This window comes from Fukomys damarensis, unplaced genomic scaffold (genome assembly GCF_012274545.1).
Source record: "Fukomys damarensis isolate Sample0158 unplaced genomic scaffold, DMR_v1.0_HiC HiC_scaffold_16, whole genome shotgun sequence".
NCBI classification, from domain to species: domain Eukaryota; kingdom Metazoa; phylum Chordata; class Mammalia; order Rodentia; family Bathyergidae; genus Fukomys; species Fukomys damarensis.
Window position 1 is genome coordinate 66651762 of NW_022900928.1, and position 21475 is coordinate 66673236.

Genomic DNA, 21475 nt, shown 5'->3' on the forward strand with positions numbered 1-21475 from the left:
AATGTCTATAATTTTGTTCAGATGACTGCAGAACCTGGAAAAGCTGTTGCTGCTGTCGATGCATAACATACTGCTATTATTAGTCTTTTTATATAAATATAAATATATATAAATTGAATTTTGGGAAACTTTAACAGTGCTGCCAATTTTGGAAAAAGTCATCCCAATTTACTGTGTTGAGTTGACATTGTACAGAAATGGACAGCCATATTGGTCTAGAAATGTTAATTTTTTAATTTTTATTTTTTTTCCATGTATACAGGGATAACACATCGTACTAAATATGTAATGTCATATCTACACGCGTTTGATTACAGAAACTAATAAAGTATTCTCTAAAGAATAAGATAAGACTATAAGAGCAAGAAGCAATTTAAATATATTCAGGGACCATTTTCATCTCTAGAATTAAGGATTATTTTAATGTTACATCATTGCCTTTACTCTTTTACTTTCCTTTTTAGTTTTATTTTAGGATTCCCTATTTTTAATGTTCATACAGAGATTTCTTTAACTGAAATACCGAATAGTTTCTTTGGTGTGAAAAACTATAATAGTACACAGGATCCTAATGAGATAATTAATAATGTGGAATAGGAAGTAAAGGGCTAAAGGTGTAGGGAAAGTGGGAAGGGTGGGGGAAAGGTAATAAGGGAGAGGAAAAAAATATGAGAAACTGAAAAAATGGAAATAAAGTGTTTGTAAATGGGGAGGGGAGGAGGGGGTGAAGGGAGGGCAGGGACAAAGGGAAAAAATGAGAATCAAGACCTATTATGTAAAGGTACAGAATCTCAATGATGAATGTAACTGTATTGTATACCTAGATTGTACCAATAAACTCAATAAAAAGAAAATGGAAAGATATCACTTGTTCTTGGGTAGGAAGAACCAATATAGTGAAAATGGCCATACTTCCAAAGTTGTTATATAGATTCAATGCAATCCCAAACAAAATCTCAACAGCATATCTCTCAGAATTAGAAAAAACAATCCTAAAATTCTAGAGACCTAAAATAACAAAGGCAATTCTGGGCAACAAAGGCAAAGCAGCAGGTATCACAAGCCCTGACTTTAAATTATACTACAAAGCCACGGTGATAAAAATAGCATGGTACTGGCAAAAAGAACAGACCTGAGCATCAATGGAACAGACTGGAGGAGGCAGAAACCACTCCAGACATACTCAACCACCTTATCTTTGAGAAAGGAGCCAAACACCTTCGCTGGAAAAGATAGCTGCTTTAATAAATGGTGCTGGAAAAACTGGCTTTCCACATGCCAAGGATTGGAACTAGACTCATATCTTTCACCACACACTAACATAAAATCAAAATTGGGCCTGGGATTTAGCTCAATGGCTCCAGTGCCTGACTTGCAAACACAAGGACCTGAATTTGACCCCCTATTCCAAAAATAAAAATAAAAATAAAAAAGTATCTATGGGCTGGGGATTTGGCTCAGTGGTTCCACTGCCTGCCTTGCAGGCACAAGGGCCCAAGTTCAATCCCTGGTGCTCCACCACAAATAATAATAAAATAAAATGGAAATGAATCAAAGATCTAAAAATATATTTTTTGAGACAGGGTCTCACAATGTAGTTGAGAGTGACCTGGAACTCACTACGTAGCCCAGGCAGGTCTCAAACTCACAGCCTCAGCCTCCTGAGTGCTGGAATTACAGGTGTGTGCCACCATGCCTGGCTCAAAGATCTAAATATTAAAACAGAAACATTTAATCTGCTGGAAGAGAGAATAGGTAGAACACTTGAGGACATAGGAGTAGGCAAAGACTTCATGGACAAAATTCAGACTGCTTGAGAAATACTACAAAGAATCAACAACTGGGATCTCATCTCATTAAAAAGCTTTTGCATAGCAAGAGAAACCACCAACAGAGTGAAGAGACAACCAACAGCATGGGGAAAAAATTTACCAGCTATTCCTCAAAAGACTACTATCTAGAATATATAATGAACTAAAAAAATCAGACCTCCCAAATTTAAAAACCAAATCCAAAAATGGACATCTGAAATGAGGAGACACCTCTCAGATGAAGAAGTAGAAACAGCAAATAAATATATGAAAAAGTGTTCAATATCACTGGTCTTTCAAGAAACACAAACTAAAACAATGCTGAGATTCCACCTCACTCCAGAAAGAATGGCTGCTATCAAGAAATCAACCAATCACAAATGCTGGAGGGGCCATGGGGAAAAAGGGACCCTTCTCCATTGTTGGTGGAGGTATAGACTGGTGCAACCACTGTGGAAATCAGTGTAGAGATTTCTCAAAAAACTATAACTAGAGGTTCCATTTGACCTAGCTCTTCCTTTTCTTGGTATCTTCCTGAAAGAATTTAAAACATCATACCACAGCAATATATGCCCACCCATGTTTATAGCAGCACAGTTTGTAATAGCTAAATCTTGGAAACAGCCCAATGCCTATCAACTGTCAAGTCAATAAAGATTTTTTTAACACAATGAAGTAGTACTACTCTGCCATAAAGAAGAATGGGTTTCATACATTTCTAGCTGAATGGATGGACCTTGAGTCCATTCTCTTAAGTGAAATTAATCAGACAAGCGTGTTTAAATACTGCATTGGTGTGAGAAACTGAAAGTGGAAATAAGGACTGAAATGTATAATGAATGTTGGGAAATGGGAAGAAAGTGTTTAAATTGGAAGGGGAACATGGGAGGAGTGAGGGAGAGAGGAAGGGAGGGTTTGAAATGTATAATGAATGTTGGGAAATGGGAAGAAAGTGTTTAAATTGGAAGGGGAACATGGGAGTGAGGGAGAGAGGAAGGGAGGGTCAAGAGAAAAGGTGAAATAGAAGGAAAAATGGAAACAAACCTCTGTACATAGGAGGGGAGGGGACTTGGGGGGGAAATGGGATAAAATAAAGTGTACTAAAACAACAACAAAACAGTCATCGTGTGGTTTATAATTGTGATAATGAAGCCTGGTTACATGGTGAATCTGAAATCTCTGATGATCACAGGTCTGGAAAAATTGCTGTGAACCTCACGGGCAGGTTAAACAAATGTGGAGTGATCAGCCCCAGGTTCAGTGTGCAGCTGAAAGGCCTAGAAAAATGGCAGAATCATCTCCCATCCCCATCAGTTTGGTTTCCTTGTATTGACAACCTCAGCTGGAATTATGGACCAAATCACAAGATGAAAATACATGTAAGGGAAAATCCTGGGATTCTATATCTAGGGGTGTAAAACATATACACAAAATGCTTCAGAAGACTCTGGTGAAAAAAAAAAGACTCAAAAGTTTTTGACTATAAGAGCTACATAGGGACAATCTGGTAAACAACAAAACAAAACAACACACCAGCTCTGGAACTCTGCAGAGGTCCAGCTCCATGGCTTATTAGTGCAGAACTTTATGCAAATAAAACCACTCTGAGCACCAGATTCCTCTTCAGTAAAATGGAATGACATCTCCTTTATTATGAAGATTAAATGAGACTCCATATGTTTTTCAAGACAGGGTAGTTCAGGCTGGCCTTGAACTCAAAACAATTCTCTTGCCTCAGCTTCCCAAGTGCTGGGACTATAGTTGTACACCACTATGCCTGGCTGGGACCCCACATGTTAGAGTCTAGAGCATAGCAGGTGCTCAATAATGAAGAAAATGAAAAGTGGGGTGAAGAGGAGGGAAAGAAAGTGTACTTAAAATAGGTCTTGGTTCTGATGGGAAATATATATTTTTAAGTGTAATATTTATTCATGAAAATATCTTTTGTTTTGTTTTGTTTTGGTACCAGGGATCAAACTCAGGACTTTGTACTTGTGAGGCAAGTGCAGTACCACTGAACTAAATCCCTGGCCCCAGGAACTACATTTATGATGGGTCCAAGTAAGGCATCTATGTTAGGATTTTGGCAACTCATAGAGATGGACTAAATGCTTTTTTTGCATAAAGGGATATGCAAGAGTTTTTGGGGAGCCAGGAGCAGAATGTCACAGTTTGTGTTTAGCTGTCCCGCCCAAAGCCTCATGCAGATGGGACTTTCATTTTCAGAGGTAGTTGAATCTGGAACATGTGATGCTGGAAAGAAAAGAAAAAGAAATCCACTTCTAGGACTGCAGTAATGGCTTGCTGAGTACTCAGTCTAGGTTGACACATATGGAACAGCAAAGGGACAGACGCAGATATGAATGACATTTCACAAGGAGCACTGGCACACCTCAGAGGCTAGCTCGATGTGGAGGGTAACAGAAATGCACATGCTCCCTGGAATCCTGGCACCATTCTGGGTCCTATGAAACAGAAACATAAGCTGAATAGATTTTGAGCCCCTACATGCAAATACTAATAGTTAGCAGCAGAGCTTTCACACTAGGCAGTGACAGGACAACACAAAGGCTGGTAGTGGTCTGAGGAAGATGGTCCATGTTGAGGCCCCTTGAATTGAACACGGTGGTGGGCACTTCAGTGGAACTGACCATTGAGGAGGTGGGAAGGTTTGACTGTGACTTTTGTGGGGGGAGGGTACTGAGGATCAAACTCAGGACCTCGCGCCTGTGAGGCAGGCAGCAGAACCACTAAGCTAAATCCTCCCCCGCTTTTGTACCAGGGATTGAACTTGGGACCTTGCACTCACAAGGTAGGCAGTGGTAACTGTGACTTTTAAGAGAGAGTCAGGGCTAAAGTTAGGTTTTTGGGAAGAACCCACACCTGTGGTAGCTGTAAGCAATGGCTGAGGTCCCCAAGTGTGACTTGGGATGTGCCCTGCAGGACCTATGCTGGTTCCAACAGGGGCCAGAGAAGAAACTGCTCAGTTCTTCTAAGGTCCCTGCTCACCACTGCCTGCTCCCTGGTCAGATCAGCCGGAGCCGACTCCCGTCAGCTCGCCACTCACTGCAGACAGACCTCAGGCCAGATCTTCAGGAACTCAAACTCTGTCCCCACAAGACTCCTCCTTCTCAGCCCTGATCCCAAAAGAGGTGCAGGCTCTGTCTGACCAACAGACTCCAGCTGGTTGCTTCAGTCGTGGACTTGAGAAGGGAGAGACAGGAGGGAGGCTAAAGAAAGAAGATTGGGACAGAGGAGGGCAGTAGTCCTTGAGGGAAAGCAAGAGAGGAGAATCCGAGAAGCAAAGAGCTAAAGAAACAGGTGAGCACACGAGTCTGTAGGAAAGCAGACTGCTAGAGGAGAAGAAAAGAAGGATTGAAGGAGGGGGCAGAAAAAAAGATTTGCCAAGAAGCTGATGAAGTGCAACTGAGAAAACTGTTGCCATGGTGACGGGTCCAGAGGCGGGAGTAGGAATATAAATCCGATTATGAGTTGGGGTAGACTGTGTGAGCGGGGTGTTGCAGGCTCAGAGGCAGCCCCACCACATCAGGACTCCCTCGCCAGGCAGACCTCCCTCCACCCGTGAGGGATCCGTTCCCTGGGGTCTCCCAGGCCAGGCTAGGGGCTCTGGCTCGTGCTTTCTCCCCACAATTGACCAGAGTCCTGCCTCAGCCTTCCAGTGCTGGGATTACAGGTGTGCACCACCGCGCCCGCCTGCCCCTTGCCTCCTGGAGATCTCCCGCTATGGACGCTGGCTTCTCATCCTACCTCTTCTTCAGAGCCCCAAAGAGGAGAGAGGAGAGTAACTTGTTTTAAACACCTACCATGTGTCAGACATTGTGCTAGTCTCTTTATGACTCCTGTCATTTGTCCTCACTGCCACCCTGTGAGGTCAGGATTCCCACCTCCGTTTATAGACAGGAAACTGCCATCAAGGGCACAAGCTGGAAAGCAGTAGACCTGCGGGCTGGAGCCCTGACTCCAAAGCCCACTCACTTTCCTCCCAGCCCTCTACCCACCTTAGTAGCCTGCTTGCAATACCCTAGCTTTTCCTATATGCTTAGGACAGGGCCACCATGTGGGAGCAACCCAGGGATGGAATGGTTCTTGGTTCTGCCTCCATTCTTGGAAATGGAATGAAGACCTGAGGCAAATGTGTCACAGACAGCGAGGCTCTGGGCTTGCAGGGAGGTACAGGGGAGCTCTGAGCTCAAGGCTGGGGGAACAGGGAAGAGGTTCTGGGGTTGAGAGGCCCTGTGGTGGGTAGTGGGAAGCTCAGAGGCCAGGCCACTTCCGGCAGAGCAGTGGAGCAACTCAAACAAGGACAGGCCACATGGGATGCTGGGAAGGTGCTACACTCTGGTTTGCCTGTCTGCAGCTAGGGAGCTGGCAAGGAGGGGTGACTGGGAGCTGGTATTTGCCTACAGGTCCCTGCAAGCGGAAGTGGTGGGAGGGAGGACAGCAGAGAGCAGAGTGTCTTTCCTCCCTCCTCCTCCCTGGGACTTCTGTACAAATAACAGTTTTGCAAAGGGCACCGGTATCTGATGTGCATATCAAGCAGGGCCTGGGGAGGTGGGAGACTGGCTGTGGCCTGGGCAGCTGTGCCAAGACCACCCTTCTTAGGGCAGGACAGCATGCCTGCCCCTCAGGAGGATGGGATGGGACTCAAAGGCATCCCTGGCCCCTTCCCATCATACCTTGCTTTCCTGCTGGTGGCTGCCTTGAAGCGTCTCTTGGTTCTCCCTGGGGACTGGCTCAGGAGACACCCTAACCTGGAGGTACACTGCACTCCAGAGGGGGTAAAATGTCACAGTTTGGTCCCTTGGCCCAGGACTCACCTCTGTTGTATCATTCCAGCCTCCATACTCCACCCATTCCCAGGAAGCCTTCCCCATCTCTGCTCTGTCCATCACAAGTGCCTGCTGACAGTCCATGAGGGGTCCCAACTGGGACCAAGAAGGACTGCAGACCTGCAAGAGGGGAGCATGAGGATCAGCTCTTCCCTGCCCCCACCTGCTCTGCCCAGGCTCTCTGGCCTCGGCCTTTCATGGGGTTACAAACCCAGCTCCACAGCCTCTTATCCTTCAGTGTCCTCTTGCCCACCCCAGTTCCCCTTACACACCCTCCAGTCTGAAGGGCTCTCCCAAGGTGCCCCTTGCCAAGCTTAGGGAGCAGCTTTCAAAGCTGTCTGAGTCCCTGCAGTCCTCAAGCACCTGCACAAGCCCCTGCATAGTTTTCTCTTTGGACACCCAGGACACCACTCTCTCCTGGCTCTTTTCTTTTATGAAAGCTTCTCCATCTTGTCTGCAGGCCCCACTTTTCTCTGTCCGGAGTTGGGGCTCCCTGGCTGTGTCCGTGCCCGTGGCTTCTCACAGGCATGCCCTCCTCTCCAAGGATTCAGCTGTCAGCACCTGCACTGTCGGTCTCTGTGCTCCGGAGAGCAGATCCAGCCACTTGAACCTCTTCCACCTCAGTGTCCTTCAGGCTCTGTGAGCAAGTTAAAAACTGAATCTTCCCATGTGTCTATTCCCCAGATAGTGACAGGACCATCCTCCACCCAGCCACCAAGCCAGGTCCTGGGAGGCCTCCTCTGTCTGCTCTCCACTCCTCTCTAGTCCTCCCAGCCTTGCCATCACCAGGTCCTGTCAGTCTTGCCCTCCCTCCAAATCTCTTTTATCTTTGGCCTTTAGAGGTAGGTGTCTCCTACCTACTCACCCAACGCAATCTTCTCACTGCAGCAGGGACATAAATCTGACCATCAGATGCTCCATTTAAAAATCCTTTGCGCCGGGGATTTAGCTCAGCGGTTCCACCACCTGCCTCGAAAGAGCAAGAACCCGAGTTTGATCCTCGGTACCCCCCCATCCTTTGCATATTGAGGCTATACTCTTAAGTGAAATAAACAAGACACACATGTGCAAATACCAAATAGTTTCTCTGGTGTGAGAAGCTAAAAGTGTAAATAAGGTTTAAATAGTATAATTGATAACGTGAAATAGGAAGAAAAGGTCCAAAGGAATATGGGAAGTCAGAAGGGTAGGGGAAAAGAAAGAAGGGAAAGGAAAACATATGAGAAAAGGAAAAAATGGAAACAAAGTCTTTGTAAATAGGGAAGGGTGGGGGGGTGAGGAAGGCAGGTGGGGAAAAGAAAGAAGGGAAAGGAAAACATATGAGAAAAGGAAAAAATGGAAACAAAGTCTTTGTAAATAGGGAAGGGTGGGGGGGTGAAGGGAAGGCAGGGGTATGGGGGAAAATAAGAATCAAGATACACCATGTAAAGGCACAAGATCCCAATGATGAATGCAACTGTACTGTATACTTAAAAAGTACCAATAAACTTAATATAAATAAATAAATAAAAACCCTCTGCCAGGCGTAGTGGTTCATGCCTACAATCCCAGCAGATTTGAGGCCAGTTGAGGCTACATAGTCGGTTCAAGGCCTGAACTATAAAATGAGACCCTGTCTCAAAAATAAATAAATAAGGATATCATAGCTCTCTTCTTACAGTTTCTTTTGTCCTCCAGAGTATACTTTTATCTTGCTTTTTCCTCTTTTACTCACCCCACGCTTGCTCTGCAGAGCCAGTTTATCCCTCACTCTTCAAATAAACTTTTCACTGCTCTTTGCTCATTTAATTCAATTCCTTGTTTGAGACAAGAATAACCTGGAAATCATCTCCAGAAGGACAGCAAGCAACCCCAAACCCAGTGCTGTGTAACTGATGAGGCACTTTTAGAAGGAGCTACCCGGTAACACTTTGGCATAGGCCCCCAGTAGAAGACGCTGTGGACCTCAGCACCATGCGGTTTTCAGACTTCTCTACTAGGCCATACTCTTGATGACTGGAGAAGGTTTGGTCCTTTCAATCTAAAATAGAAACAGTTTAGGCTGGGAGTGGTGGCGCACGCCTGTAATCCCAGCACTCAGGAGGCTGAGGCAGGAGGATCACTGTGAGTTTGAGACCAGCCTGGGCTACAAAGTGAGTTCCAGGTCAGTCTCAACTACCTAGTGAGACCCTGTCTCAAAAAACAAACAAACAAAAAAAACCAAACAAATAAAATAGAAACAGTTTATCTACTAATGCAATACGGTGTGGGTTCAGTACAAACTGGAAGGTGGCAAAAGATGAGTACAAGATGGCACTTTAAACTATGAGACTATACAAAAGCTTCTCTTTTTTTCTTTTGTACCAGGGATCCAACTCTGGACCTTGTGCTTATGAGGCAGGCAGCGGCACCACTGAGCTAACTCCCTGGCCAGGCTATGAGACTATTCTCCAATTATAGCATTTCTGCTTAAAATATAAAAGGTGGAATGACATATCTTATATACAGGAGTTTGTGACTCTTTATCACAGGAAAGTCTCAAAAACTAAGAGGATGGCCCTGTCCTGGAACCCTCACTTGTCTCTAGGGGGGCAGTGAGTTTCTCTGATTGATCTGTTTGATGATACTATGAGGTCTCTTCCACCACCTCCCAGGCCAATAAATCAGGCCCCTTCTTCAGTTACAGATGTACAAAAGGCTAGGAACTATGCAAATGGACAATGTGCCTTAAAAAGGGAAAGAAACCACCCTGGAAAGGTTATTCTCCCTCCAACAGAACCAAACAGGGACTATAAAAATAGAGGGGGACTAAGAATGATGTCTGATGTGCTAGCTGCTCGTACCAGGGAGACAAAGAGGTGTGTTGACTCTTTTGTAAATATACTAATATAAAGCCATCTTCCAGGGAGGGAGATGTACTTGTGGGATATCCTTTCATCTATCAAGCAGCCACAGATATTCGGCATAAGCTACAAAAACTTCAGATGGGCCCACAGACACCTTTGGCTCAGTTGCTGAACAAGGCTTTTTCCATGTTCAAAAATTGGGACCAGAGGACAGATAAAAGAAAAATGAGAAGATTATAGCAGTTGACAGGCGTGGTGGCACACACCTGTAATCCTAGCACTTGAGAGGCTGAGAGAGGAGGATCTCCATGAGTTTGAGGCCAGCCCGGACTACATAGTGAGTTCAAAACCAGCCTAAACTACAAAGCGAGACCTTGACTCAAAAAAGTAATAATAATAAAAAATAAAATAAAATAAAAGAGATTACAGCTGTCACAATTGGCAATGCCTTCAGCCCACCCCGGTCATCTAGGAAAAACTCGAAGGACAACTGAGGTGCTTGTTTCAAGTGCAAGAAGACTGCAAATGGAGTATGCAACTTCACCAAGCCTCCTCCTGGGCCCTGCTGTGTATGTGAGACAGCTAATGCTCCTGACTCTTGGCACTGGAGGTTTGCCTGTCCCCATCCCAGAGAAGGGCTAGGCCTGCCAGAATCCTCTTTTCCTACTCTGATGACTGAAGAGGCCCAGGAGAGCCTGCAATGCCCCTGTCCTCAGACATCAGCATCTCCTCCAAGGAACCCTGGGTGATCTTAGCCATCATGAGTGAGCTAATTCAATTACTTCATTTTGTTTTGACTTACTTCTCTAAAAAACCCTCCTCTGGATCAATAGCCATAGTTAGAGTCAAAGGAACCTCTGATCAGATCATATTTGCAACTGTACTAACAGAAGATGCTGCAAAATTAGCTATGGGACAGAGATTAGAAGTCCTGCCTCACCACCGGGTCAGAACTATTCTGGAGACAGAATGTTACTTGTGGTTAACAGCAGTATAGCTTACCAAGTGTGCTCCTAGAGGCCCCTCATGTTATTATAAAAACTTGAAGTATGATTAACCCCGCTTCTTTGATACCTACTGGCCCAGAAAGTAGCCACTCTTGTGAACAAGTGATCTCCCAGACCTACACAAGTAGGAAGGACATCAGTGCGTGTCTCTCCAAGATCCTGAGGAGGTGCAGCTCACTGATGGAAGTAGCTTTGTCAATCATCTGTAAAACATAGGCAGGAAATTCTACACCTTCTGGAGGCAGTTGATATTCCCAGGCAGGTTTCAGTCATGCACTGTTAAGGGCACCAAAGAGACATGTCTGAAGTCTCCTTGGGAAATCAAAAGGCTGATAAGGAAGCAAGAAAGACAGCCCTGCAGCCCCTCAAGGCCCTAGCCCTATTCCAGTTCCTGAGGAACCTTTCTAGTTCTTCCTCAATGGACATAGTGACAAGCAATAAAAATTCTACATGGGAAGTGGGCCTCAGTCTTCTGGAGAGGTAGAGAGAGCCAACCAGACCCTAAAGTGAGTCCTGGCAAAACTTTACCAAGAGATGTCTGAGTCTTGGCTCCAACTGCTGCCAACAGTGCTTAGGAGAGTTTATAACATGCGCCAAAATGGGCTAAATTTGAGCCCATTTGAGATGTTATAGGAGAGGCCATTTCTATTCTCTGATATGACAGTAGACCCAGAAGCTCTTACAATATCTCATTAATCTTGGCCTAGTACAACAGGCTACCCAAATGTTTAGGAACAGAGTCTTGACAGCTCCTGGCCCAGGAGAACCACCTACTGTCCATCCTGGAGATCAAGTGCTTGTAAAAATTTAGAGAAAGAGGATACCTACTGACCAATTAAAGCCAAAATGGAAGGGCCCCTTCTCAGTGATCCTTGCCACACCACTTCAATAAAGGTGGCAGAGATACACAATTGGTTTCATCTTTAGAATAAAGCCAGTCCAGGGCCAGGCATTTATCTCAGTGGTGCTGCCACGTGCCTCGCAAGTGCAAAGTCCCAAGTTTGATTTCCAGTACCAAACAACAACAACAACAGCAACAAAACAAACAGAATAAAGCCAGTCCTATCTGAACTATTTAAAGAACAAGATCACCCAAAAGGAGGAAGTTTCTCCTGGGAGACTCTGGAAGACTTGAGATTTCTCTTTCAAAAGCAAGACTCTGGTGCAGCTACAAGAAGCATGGAAATCTGACCTGCCCCTCATTTTTGGGCTAATAGTGAAGCTAAATGATCATTAACATCTTTCTTGTTTTCTGACAGGTTTTTCTTTCTTCAACCCAGCCAGTGAGCCACAGCACCCCACAGTAGCTAAAGAGCACATAATCCCCAGTAGGTAGGGTCTACAACCCCTGCCAGCTTGAAGAAACTATAGGAGACAGAGACCTCCCTCAACACCCTATAAAGAATTATGGGGGGCCGGGTGAGGTGGTGCATGCCTGTAATCCCAGCACCTTGGGAGGCTGAGGCAGGAGGATCACTGTGAGTTCGAGACCAACCTGGGCTACATAGGGAGTTCCAGGTCAGTCTCAACTACACAGTGAGACCCTGTCTCCAAAAAACCAATAAACAAATAAACAAACAAATAAATAAATGTGGGGATTGATTTGTGTCTTTCAGGTGCAAATGATATGGAGATTAGGACATGACAAATCTGGCTGGGGAAGTAGGCATGACCTGTTGGTTACAAGATCCCAGACACACACATAGAAGTTCCCAAAGCCCTGCACATGCATGGACTTCTAGAGAGAACTCAAGCAGGTTTTCAATACCATGACCTAGACCTGATGTGAGCCTGAGATGTGGGATCCAAGCACCACCTCTCAGGAGTCCCATGTAGAAGTTCTCACAGGTTTCCCACAGCATAAAAAGACAAAGACACCAAGAAGAGCTTGCTTTCACGGTTTTCCTCACGATATCCTGCCCTGCATCCTCCAGGGCTCACTATAATCTTGCTTTTTCCTCTTTTACTCACCCCAAATTCGTTTTGCAGAGCCAGGTGGTCTCTCATTTTTCACTTTTACTTTTGTGTGCATGTGTGTGGTTGCTTTTGAGACTCTAATCCCTCAAGCTCACATAAACTGTTCCCTTGCTATAGAGCCTGTTTGCCTAGTTATTTAACTTCTGTGTTTAGTTTCCTTGTTGAGAATATGGGAATAACAGTTCCCACCTCACAGAGGTTGTCATTTTTTTTTCTTTCCATTTATTAAACAGAGGTCGTCATTTCTTAAGCAAGAAATTTTGTGTATAGGGCTTACTTAGCACAGTGCTTGGCACATGGTAAGTGCTCAGTAAATAACAGCTGTTATTGTGACTTCCCATGCAGCGTAGCACCAGGACTTCTCACTGTTTCCCCCACCAGACCTTAATTTCACTGAGCTTTATCTTTTTTTTTTTTTTTTTTTGTACCAGGGATTGAACTCGGGACCTTGTGCTTGCGAGGCAGGTGGTAGCACCGCTGAACTAAATTCCCAGCCCTCGTTGAGGTCTATCTTACCTCTGAGTGTCCAGAGCTTAGCTAACGACAGTGGCTGCCACAAAGCTATTTATTCACTATATTAATTTGTGTTAATTCAGGTGCCCCCTCCCCACTTTTGGGCTTATTTGTTGTTGTAGTTGTTGTTGTTTTGAGACGGGTCTCACCATATAGTTCAGGCTGGCCTCCAGATCCCAGTGATTTTCCTGCCTCAGCCTCCTGCGTGCTGGGATTACAGGTATGGTCACCATGCCTGGCAAACTCCTCGCCCCTTTTTATGGTACTGGGGATCAAACTCAAGGCCTCGCACATATTAGATAAGTGCCCTACCACTGAGTTACTCACACATGTTAGACAAGTGCTCTACCACTGAATTACATCTCCAGCCTTCTTTATTAATTTTTTTATTTTTTATTTTTTTGGTACCAGGGATCGAACTTGGGTCCCTGCGCTTGCAAGGCAGATGGTGGAGCCACTCCAGCCCTCTTTATTTTTTATTTTGAGACAGGCTTTCAGTAAATTGATCAGGCTAGACTCAAACTTATAAACATTCTGCCTCAGCCTCTTGAGGAGCTGGGATTACAGGTGTGCACCACCACTCCTGGCATCCACCTAGCCTTAATCCTTTTGCAACTGAACTTGGGCAAACCCTGTCAGAGACTCCTCATGTGTGCAGCGGGCCTGTAGGTCAGGCTTGCCCCACAGCAACTCCTCACCTCCATTTCCATCCCAGTCCTCTGCAATCCCCATTCTCAGGGATCTGCTGCTGCTGCACTAAACCCTTTACTGCTTCTAGGACCCTGCAGCTTCTCTCCCCGTAGCCCCAAATATCCTTCTTCTATGGTTGGATATAGTTTGTCTGCCAAGCTTTGCGTGCTAGAAGCCTGATCCCCAGTGTGACTGTAAGTAAGGTGGGGGGTGATTTTAAAGGTGAAGCCTTGGGGCCGGGGATTTAGCTCAGTGGTTCCACCGTCTGCCTCAAGAGCACAAGGTCCTGAGTTTGATCTCCGGTACCAAAAATAAATAAATAAAGGTGAAGCCTAGCAAGGAGTGATTACATCAAGGAGGTGAAATTTTTAGGAAGAGATTATTCTCTGTCTGGCAGGAATTGCTTAGTTATCTTGGGAATGGATTAGTTCTCTCAAGAATGCATTGTTAGCCAGGCGTGGTGGTACACCCCTATAATCCCAGCACTTGTGAGGCTAAAGCAGGAGGATCACTGGTGAGCTCAAAACCAACCTGAACTGCATAGCAAGACTCTGTCTCAAAAAAAAAAAAAAATGCATTTTCACTGGGCAAGGTGGTATCCACCTGTAACGTCACCTGGTCAGAAAGCTGAGGCAGGAAGATTGCAAGTTTAAGGCCAACCTGGGAAATTTAATAAGACCCTGCCTCAAAATAAAAAAGGATGGAGGACTGGGGATTTAGCTCAGAGGCTGGGGATTTAGCTCAGTGGTTCTGCTGCCTGCCTTACAAGCACAAGGACCCAGAGTTGGATTAAAAATAACAACAACAAAAAACACCTCTAAAAAGCGGGGCATGGTGGCACACGCCTGTAATCCCAGCACTTGGGAAGCTCAGGCAGGAGGATCACTGTGAATTCAAAACCAGCCTGGGCTACATAGTGAGGTCCGGTCAATCTCAACTACATACAGAGACCCTGTCTCAAAAAACCAAAGAAAAAAAAAAGGATGGAGATGTAGTTCAGTAGTAGGGCACTTGACTAGCTTAAGGGCTTCAATCCTCAGTACTTACCCCCGCCCCAAAAGAAAGAAAAAATCAGAGTGTGGTAGCACATGCCCACAATCCCATACTCAGGAAGATTTCAAGTTCAAGACCACAGTGGGCTATGTAACAAGTTCAAGGCCTCCCTGGACTACATATTGAGACTGTCTTTAAACACTTAAATAAGGGCCAGGGATTTAGCTCAGTGGTTCTGCCACTGCTTCACAAGTACAAGGTCCCAAGTTCTATCCCCGATACCAAAACAAACAAAACACACACATACACACACACACACATATATATAAAATAAAGACACAAATAGGAACACACACACACACACAAACACACACTTCACTTAAATAGGGCTGGGGATGTAGCTCAGCAGTACACTGCCTGCCTGGCAAGCTCGCGGCCCTGAGTTCAATTCTTGGTACAAAAACACAAAACAAAACAAAACAAACAAACAAACAAACAAGAGCAGGTTTACTTTAAAAAGGAAAGACACAAAAAATAAATGAAAATAAAAAGGGAAACCACAAGTCCTGGTCACACTAGGCTGCTGTCTGCTGAGGCAACTCTTCAGAGCCTCTGGAGGTGAGCGGGTGGGGCTCCCCACCCACTCCTGCTGATGCTCCTGTTGTCTGTCTAACCCTAGAGCTGATGGTCTGCAGCCCCTGCCCTGTCCTGTGATCCACCCAAGTGGACTGAGGACCCCGGCTTCTTGTTCTTAGCTGCCATGCCCGATGTCCTGTCCCAGTCTACACACCTTGCTCTCCACTTCTCCTAACCCCTCTTCTACCTGACCCCATGTCTTCTCAGGGTGCCTTCCCCTCCTGCCTACCCCTGCTGTCTGCCCCTAGCCTGGACCTGACTTTTTTTGATGTTCTGAGATAAGGTCTCACCATGTAGTTCAGGCTGGCCTCAAACTAGTGGATATCCTCCTGCTTCAGCCTCCAGAGTGCTGGCATTATAGGCATGCATTACTGTGCCTGATTTGGATCTTATTATTCTGTTTGTTTGTTTGTTTGTTTGTTTTCAGCAGCAAAATTTATTAGAAAAAGTAAAAGTGAAGAGCGAGAGCCAGACATGGTGGAGCACACCTGCAATCCCAGTACACTTGAGAGGCTGAGGCAGGAGGATTTCCATGGGTTCAAGGCCAGCCTGAACTACAGAGTGAGACCCTAATTAAAAATAAGAAGAAGAAGAAAGCCAGGTGTGGTGGCACATGCCTGTAATCACAACACTCAGAAGGTTGAGGTAGGAAGATCGCTGTGAGTTCAAGACCAGCCTGGGCTACATAGTGAGTTCCAGGGCAATCTCAACTATATAATGAGACCCTGTTTCAAAATGCCACCCGCCACAAAAAAAGTGAAGAGTGTGGGAGAAAATGGCTTTGCAGAGTGAGCTTGGGCCAAGTAAAAGAGGAGAAAACTACACACTAAAAAACACATGGCAGGCTATTATGAGGAAAGGCATAAAAGCCTGCTTTCAGGATTTTTGTTTGAGACAGGGTCTCCCTATGAGTCCAGGCTGGCCTAGAACTCATAGCAATCCTCCTGCCTCAGCCTCCCAGAATGCTGGCGTTACAGGCGGGCAACACTATGCCTAGCTGATGTAACGTTTCAGTGGATGGATTTAAGCAGGTTATTCTTCATAATGTGGGTGGGCTACATTTAATCAAGTAAAGGCCTTAAGAGAATAAAGACTGACCTCCACCCCAAAAGAAGGAATTTTGCCAGTAGACTGACTCCTTCCTGAGTCTTCAGCCTGCCAGCCTCCCCCATCAGCTTTTGGACTTGCCAAGGCTTACAACCATGTGAGCTAGTTCCTTAAAATAAACTCTCTATATATACACACACATCCTGTTGGTTCTGTTTCTCAGGAGAACCCTGACTAATAGAGTAGTTGCCCCCAAGGCCAGTGGTCCCCAAGCTCAGCTGGGCTGTTCCCACCCAACACAGCCTTCCTCAGTGCTCTTAGAACTACAGCTCCCACCCCCAACAACAGCTATTTCAAACTCTTGACCTTTTTGGCCCCCAAACTCTTACTTTCCAGGAAAAATCCAAAAAAGCAAAAAACAGGCATTCAGGCCCTCTCTTAACATATGCCTCCCTGCCCTGCTTTTCCCACCCAAACTCCCCACGCATTTCATTGTTACTGCCCCACTCTTCACCTGCAGGAAGGCACACTCCTTTGCACCACTGAACAGAACCTTGTTTTCTTCCTCATCGATTTTACCCAGCTCACCAGGAATGGTGGCACACACTTGTGATCCCAGCACTTAGGAGGCTGAGGCAGGAGGATTGCCAGGAGTTCAAGGCAAGCCTGAATTACATGCAGAGACTCTGTCTCAAAAAAAAATTTCTTTGTTCACCCATTTATTTCCTATATCTTATTTATTTATTTATTTTTGGTACCAGGGATCAAACAGGACCTTGTGCTTACGAGGCAGGTGGGGAACCACTGAGCTAAATCCCTGGCCCTCTTTCTTTAACACAAAATAAACAAAGCCAGGCATGGTAGGCAAGACCTTCCTATACCCCAAACTCTTCTTTCTTACTGTCCTCCTTCCTTCCTAGCCAAGCTCATGTAGACAGCTGTCTTGGGGCCGGGGTGCGGCTCAGTGGCTGAGTGCAGGGTTCCTAGCTATGTAAGGGGGTAGGGGGTCTCCATCCCCAGCACCGCAGTGGGAGAAGGAAAGAGCAACAATGTCAAAGAGCCAGCCAGTGCTCTAGCTCTAGATCCTCAGCTCCCAGTTACCTCTTTCCTCTAAATCTGGCTTCTGCCACCCTCACCTGCAGGAAAGCAGCTCTCCCAATGTGGGACCCCAAGTTTCCAGGCCCAGGGGACATTTCTCAGTCCTTCACTTCAATCTGGAAATTCATGTCACTTGGCATGTACGTTTGGAACTCTATCCACTCCCACTTGGTTTTTCTTTAGTTTTTTGGTGTTTTGTTTTTTGTTTGTTTGTTTGTTTGTTTGAGAAAAGTTCTCGCTGTATAGTCTAGTCTGGCTTGAACTTGAGATCACCCTGCCTCAGCCGCCAAAGTGCAAAAATTACAGGTGTGTACCACCATACCCACCCAGCTCCTTCCGGTTTTCCTAATTTTCTTGTTTTGTTTTGTTTTTCAAGATAGGGCTTGCTATGTGGCATATAGTTCAGTCTGGCCTTAAACTCACTATGTAGCCCTGGCTGGCCTCAAATTTGCAGCATTCCTCCTGCCTCAGCCTCCCAAGTGCTGGGACTACAGGTGTGTACCATCACGGCTGGCCTCATGATTTGAATCACCGGCCACCACTCCCTCTCTGTCCCGCTGTGGGCTCCAGACTCGTCCACTCCACTATGACTCTGTCCTCCTAGACATCGTCCGAGGTGCCTGTATTAATTCACTATCACCACACAGCACACCGCCCCACCCTTGGTGACTCAGCAATGCCATCTTTTATTCCTAGGGTCGGGAATCTGGAAGAGCCTTACTTGGGTGAATCCAGCTCAGAGCATCTCACAAAAGGTGAGACAGAGGTGTCATCCTGGCCAGCCATGGGAAGGCCCTGCTAAGAGCCCCTCCTTCCAAGCTTGCCCGGTCACACACAGTTGCCTGGTGCCCCACAGAGGACCTCACCCCCTCTGTAGGGTCCTAGCAGGACTGTGACTGCCTTTTCCGATTTGCCTCCAGGAGTGAGCTCCATCACATCCCTTCAGCTTCTTCAGGTCCTCATGGCCTCACACTATGGTCCCCAGGCTAGTCTTGAGTTCCTGGGTCAAGGGATCCTCCTGCTTCAGCCTCCTGGGTGCTGGTAGGACAGTCATGCACCATTACACTGGGCTACTTCTGCGTATTCTGTTGGCCTTGACAACAGAAGGAGCCACACAGAGAGGGCCACAAGCACAGAAGGTAAGGAGCATTAGGGCCTTCTTGGAGGCTGGCAATCACAATACCTCAGACTTAACCGATCCCCAAAGGAGCTTTCTTCTCCCACCCCATCTTTCAAATCTGTTCCAGCCCATACATCTGGAAATCAATCTTGATTCTTCCTTCCGTAAGTACATTCTGCAATCAGTCACCATCTCCTGTCAACCTCTCTTTAACATCCCTGCGCTCGTCTCCATCTCCGTCCCACATGTACTGCCTGTCTTCCCTTGATCACTTTGCTCCTCATCCAGACTCTTTGCCTGGTGTCTCACCTGCCAACCCCACACACACACTCTTGCCAGAATGAGCTTTGCACAACTGCACCCCCAACAGCTTTTCTGCTTTCTTTAGGGTAAAAACCACGACCCTAGACATCAGATACAAAGCCTGATGACCCAGCCAGTGGCTGTTGCGCTCACCAGCTCCATGCTGAATCCTCTTCCTAGCTACAGTGTATCAGCACAGTTCCCAGGTGTGAGGATGATTTTCCTTCTTGCATACTACTCCCTCCTTCCAAATATCAAAGATCACAGGGCGTGGTGGCGCACACCCGTGATCCCAGCACTCTTGGGAGGCTGAGGCAGGAGTATCGCTGTGAGTTCGAGATCTGCCTGGGCTACATAGTGAGTTCCAGGTCAGTTTCAACTACATAGTGAGACCCTGTCTCAAAAAAAAAAAAAATACAAAAAGCAAAAAACAAAACAAAACAACAACAACAACAAAACAAATATCAATGATCAACTCTGGTTTATTCTTCACAACTCAGCAGGCTGTAAGAAGGAACTGCATCTCTTCCTCTCAGTACCTTAGCATCCAGCATGGTGCCCACTGAAGGAGGTGTTCAACAAATGTTGGATTGATGGATGGATGGACGGACAAGCAGTTCCTGTGTGATTGGTCCTTATGGCATTCTTGGCATTCAGGGAACAGCTGGTCTATGTCTCAGTTCCCTCCCCCTTGTCTCCAACATCTGCCTTTGCATCAGACACAGCTGAAGATGCAACCATCCAACCTCATGCCCTATCTACTCAGTGCCCCTGGGAGTGTCATTTATTGTCTCTGTGCCCGTAATTTTCATTTGTAATACAGATTAATAAAAAGGAGAGGATGCCAGGCATGGTGGTAATCTCAGCACTCAGGAAGCTGAGGCAGGAGAATCCCATGAGTTCAAGGCCAGCTTGGGTACATAGTGAGTTCAAAGTCAGCCTGAACTATATACAGTGAGACCCTGTCTCAAAAAACCAAACTAAATAAATAAATAATCATAGCACTCTAGGAGGCTGAGGCAGGAGGATCATAAATTTATGCCCAGCCTAAGCAACTTAGCAAGTTAATGAGAACCTGTATCAAAATCAAAAATAAAAAGGTCTGGGGATATAACTCAGTACAAAGGATCTGGTTCCAGTGCCCAGTACTGCAGAAAAAAGAAAAGAGAAAAGAAGAAGGAGAAGGAGAAAGAGGAAAAGGAGGAGGAGAAAGAGAAGGAGGAGTGAGGGGAGGGGGAGGGAGGAGGAGGAGGAGGAGAAGCAGTAGCTGGTGTGGTTGCACACATCTGTAATCCCAGCACTTGGGAGGCTGAGGCAGGAAGATCATGAGTTCTAGACCACCAGCCTGGGTTATACAATACTTTGTCAAAAAAAAAAAAAGAGAGAGAGAGAAGAGGGTGGGCATTTGGTACCCATGTTTCATCCATCCTGAATGATACGCATTGTCTCATTGCTGCAGCCTTTCCAGCCTTAGATCCCAGAGACCAGTTTCACCACTTCCCTGCAGACTGACATTTGGTGAGCACTGCTGACCGCTAAGGTCAAGCCCTCAGGGTTCCCTTGTATACACCCAGGGCCTTGCACAGAATCCTAAAGATTATGACACTAATCCATTCTGTATCCTTATTTTAAAGCATCTTTATACTGTCATATCTTTTTTTTTTTGGTACTAGGGATCGAACTCAGGTCCTTGCACTTGTGAGGCAGGTGCAGGAACCACTGAGCTAAATCCCTGGCCCTACTGTCATATCCTGCTAGATCTTCAGGTAAAGGAAGAATTTTCAAGGAGAAAAACTTGAGGTTCAAAGTGACTCACCTAAAGCTCTATGGCACCTCTGTCAACATAGGGACAATCGTTGCCCTCAGAGATCTGGGTGCCTGTGGATGTGTTTTTCTGGTTGGCAGGGCAGCAGAGGTGTGGTGCTGTGGAGTGAGATCCATGGGTAGAACAGCCAGACTTGGATTCTAAAACTACTATAGTTGAAGGGAGAGAGAGAAAAGGTGTCATGGTCCAGAAAGAGGAGGTCTATTTTAGGAGGTAATTTTCTAGCCTGGATAAAATAGAGAAATTAGGGAAGTTCTTTGAAAGCAGAAGCTTAGCTTACTGCTATGTCCCTGGTGTCTAATACAGTTCCAGGGATATCCTTGGTGCTCAATAAATGTCTGTTGGCTGAATTGGAGATTTGGGAGGAGGGAGAGAACTTGAGAGAGTTTAGAATCAAAAATCAAGGGGGAGAGAGCTGAGAAAAAGGAAATACAGAAGAGAGACCTCAGCCAGGTGGCCCCACTTCGCTTACTCCAAGACATTGGTAAATCCTCCTGAGGAACAAGATGCTGTGACTTTAAATGACTTCAGCATTGTCAATGAATCTGCTTTGCTAAAAGAGTTATCCTCTTGCTCCAGTGCTTGGCCTCCCCCTCCTCTCAGCTCCCCAAACCCTCCTCGGCTGCTGTGATGGGATAATTAGATGCGAGAGCTCAGCACAGATGATGCTCCAGTTGCTTAGCAACTAATGGTTTCCATGGAGACCACAAAGCCCAGCCTCCGGAGCAGCCAGTGAGCAGCTCGGCAGGGCAGGGAGAAGACAACTCTCTGCTCCTCCAG

The 21475-nt window shown here is 46.0% G+C and overlaps 1 protein-coding gene and 2 long non-coding RNA genes across 7 annotated transcripts in view; 2 read left to right on the forward strand and 1 right to left on the reverse strand.

Moving 5' to 3' along the window:
* Window positions 1-21475, forward strand: part of Foxr1 (forkhead box R1) — a 61413-nt gene that overhangs the window by 15735 nt on the left and 24203 nt on the right. The gene's annotated exons all lie outside the window — the stretch shown is intronic.
* On the reverse strand, window positions 3813-21405 carry LOC104865675. Of its 2 annotated transcripts, XR_002025528.1 has the most exons (6): window positions 21168-21405; window positions 20687-20844; window positions 7527-7627; window positions 7025-7298; window positions 6650-6781; window positions 3813-4276 (listed from the first exon to the last, which is right to left on the reverse strand). It is a non-coding gene; the product is annotated as an uncharacterized LOC104865675 (long non-coding RNA). The 2 variants fall into 2 exon arrangements; XR_002025529.1 differs by lacking the exons at window positions 3813-4276; window positions 6650-6781; window positions 7025-7298; window positions 7527-7627 and adding an exon at window positions 19352-19490.
* Window positions 18372-21475, forward strand: part of LOC104865673 — a 4942-nt gene continuing 1838 nt past the window's right edge. The window contains exons 1-4 of one of the 2 annotated variants that reach the window (XR_002025527.1): window positions 18372-18586; window positions 18695-18731; window positions 18956-19078; window positions 20330-20388. This is a non-coding gene — a long non-coding RNA (uncharacterized LOC104865673). The remainder of the gene's footprint in view (window positions 18587-18694; window positions 18732-18955; window positions 19079-20329; window positions 20389-21475) is intronic. The other variant, XR_002025526.1, reaches the window with a different exon arrangement.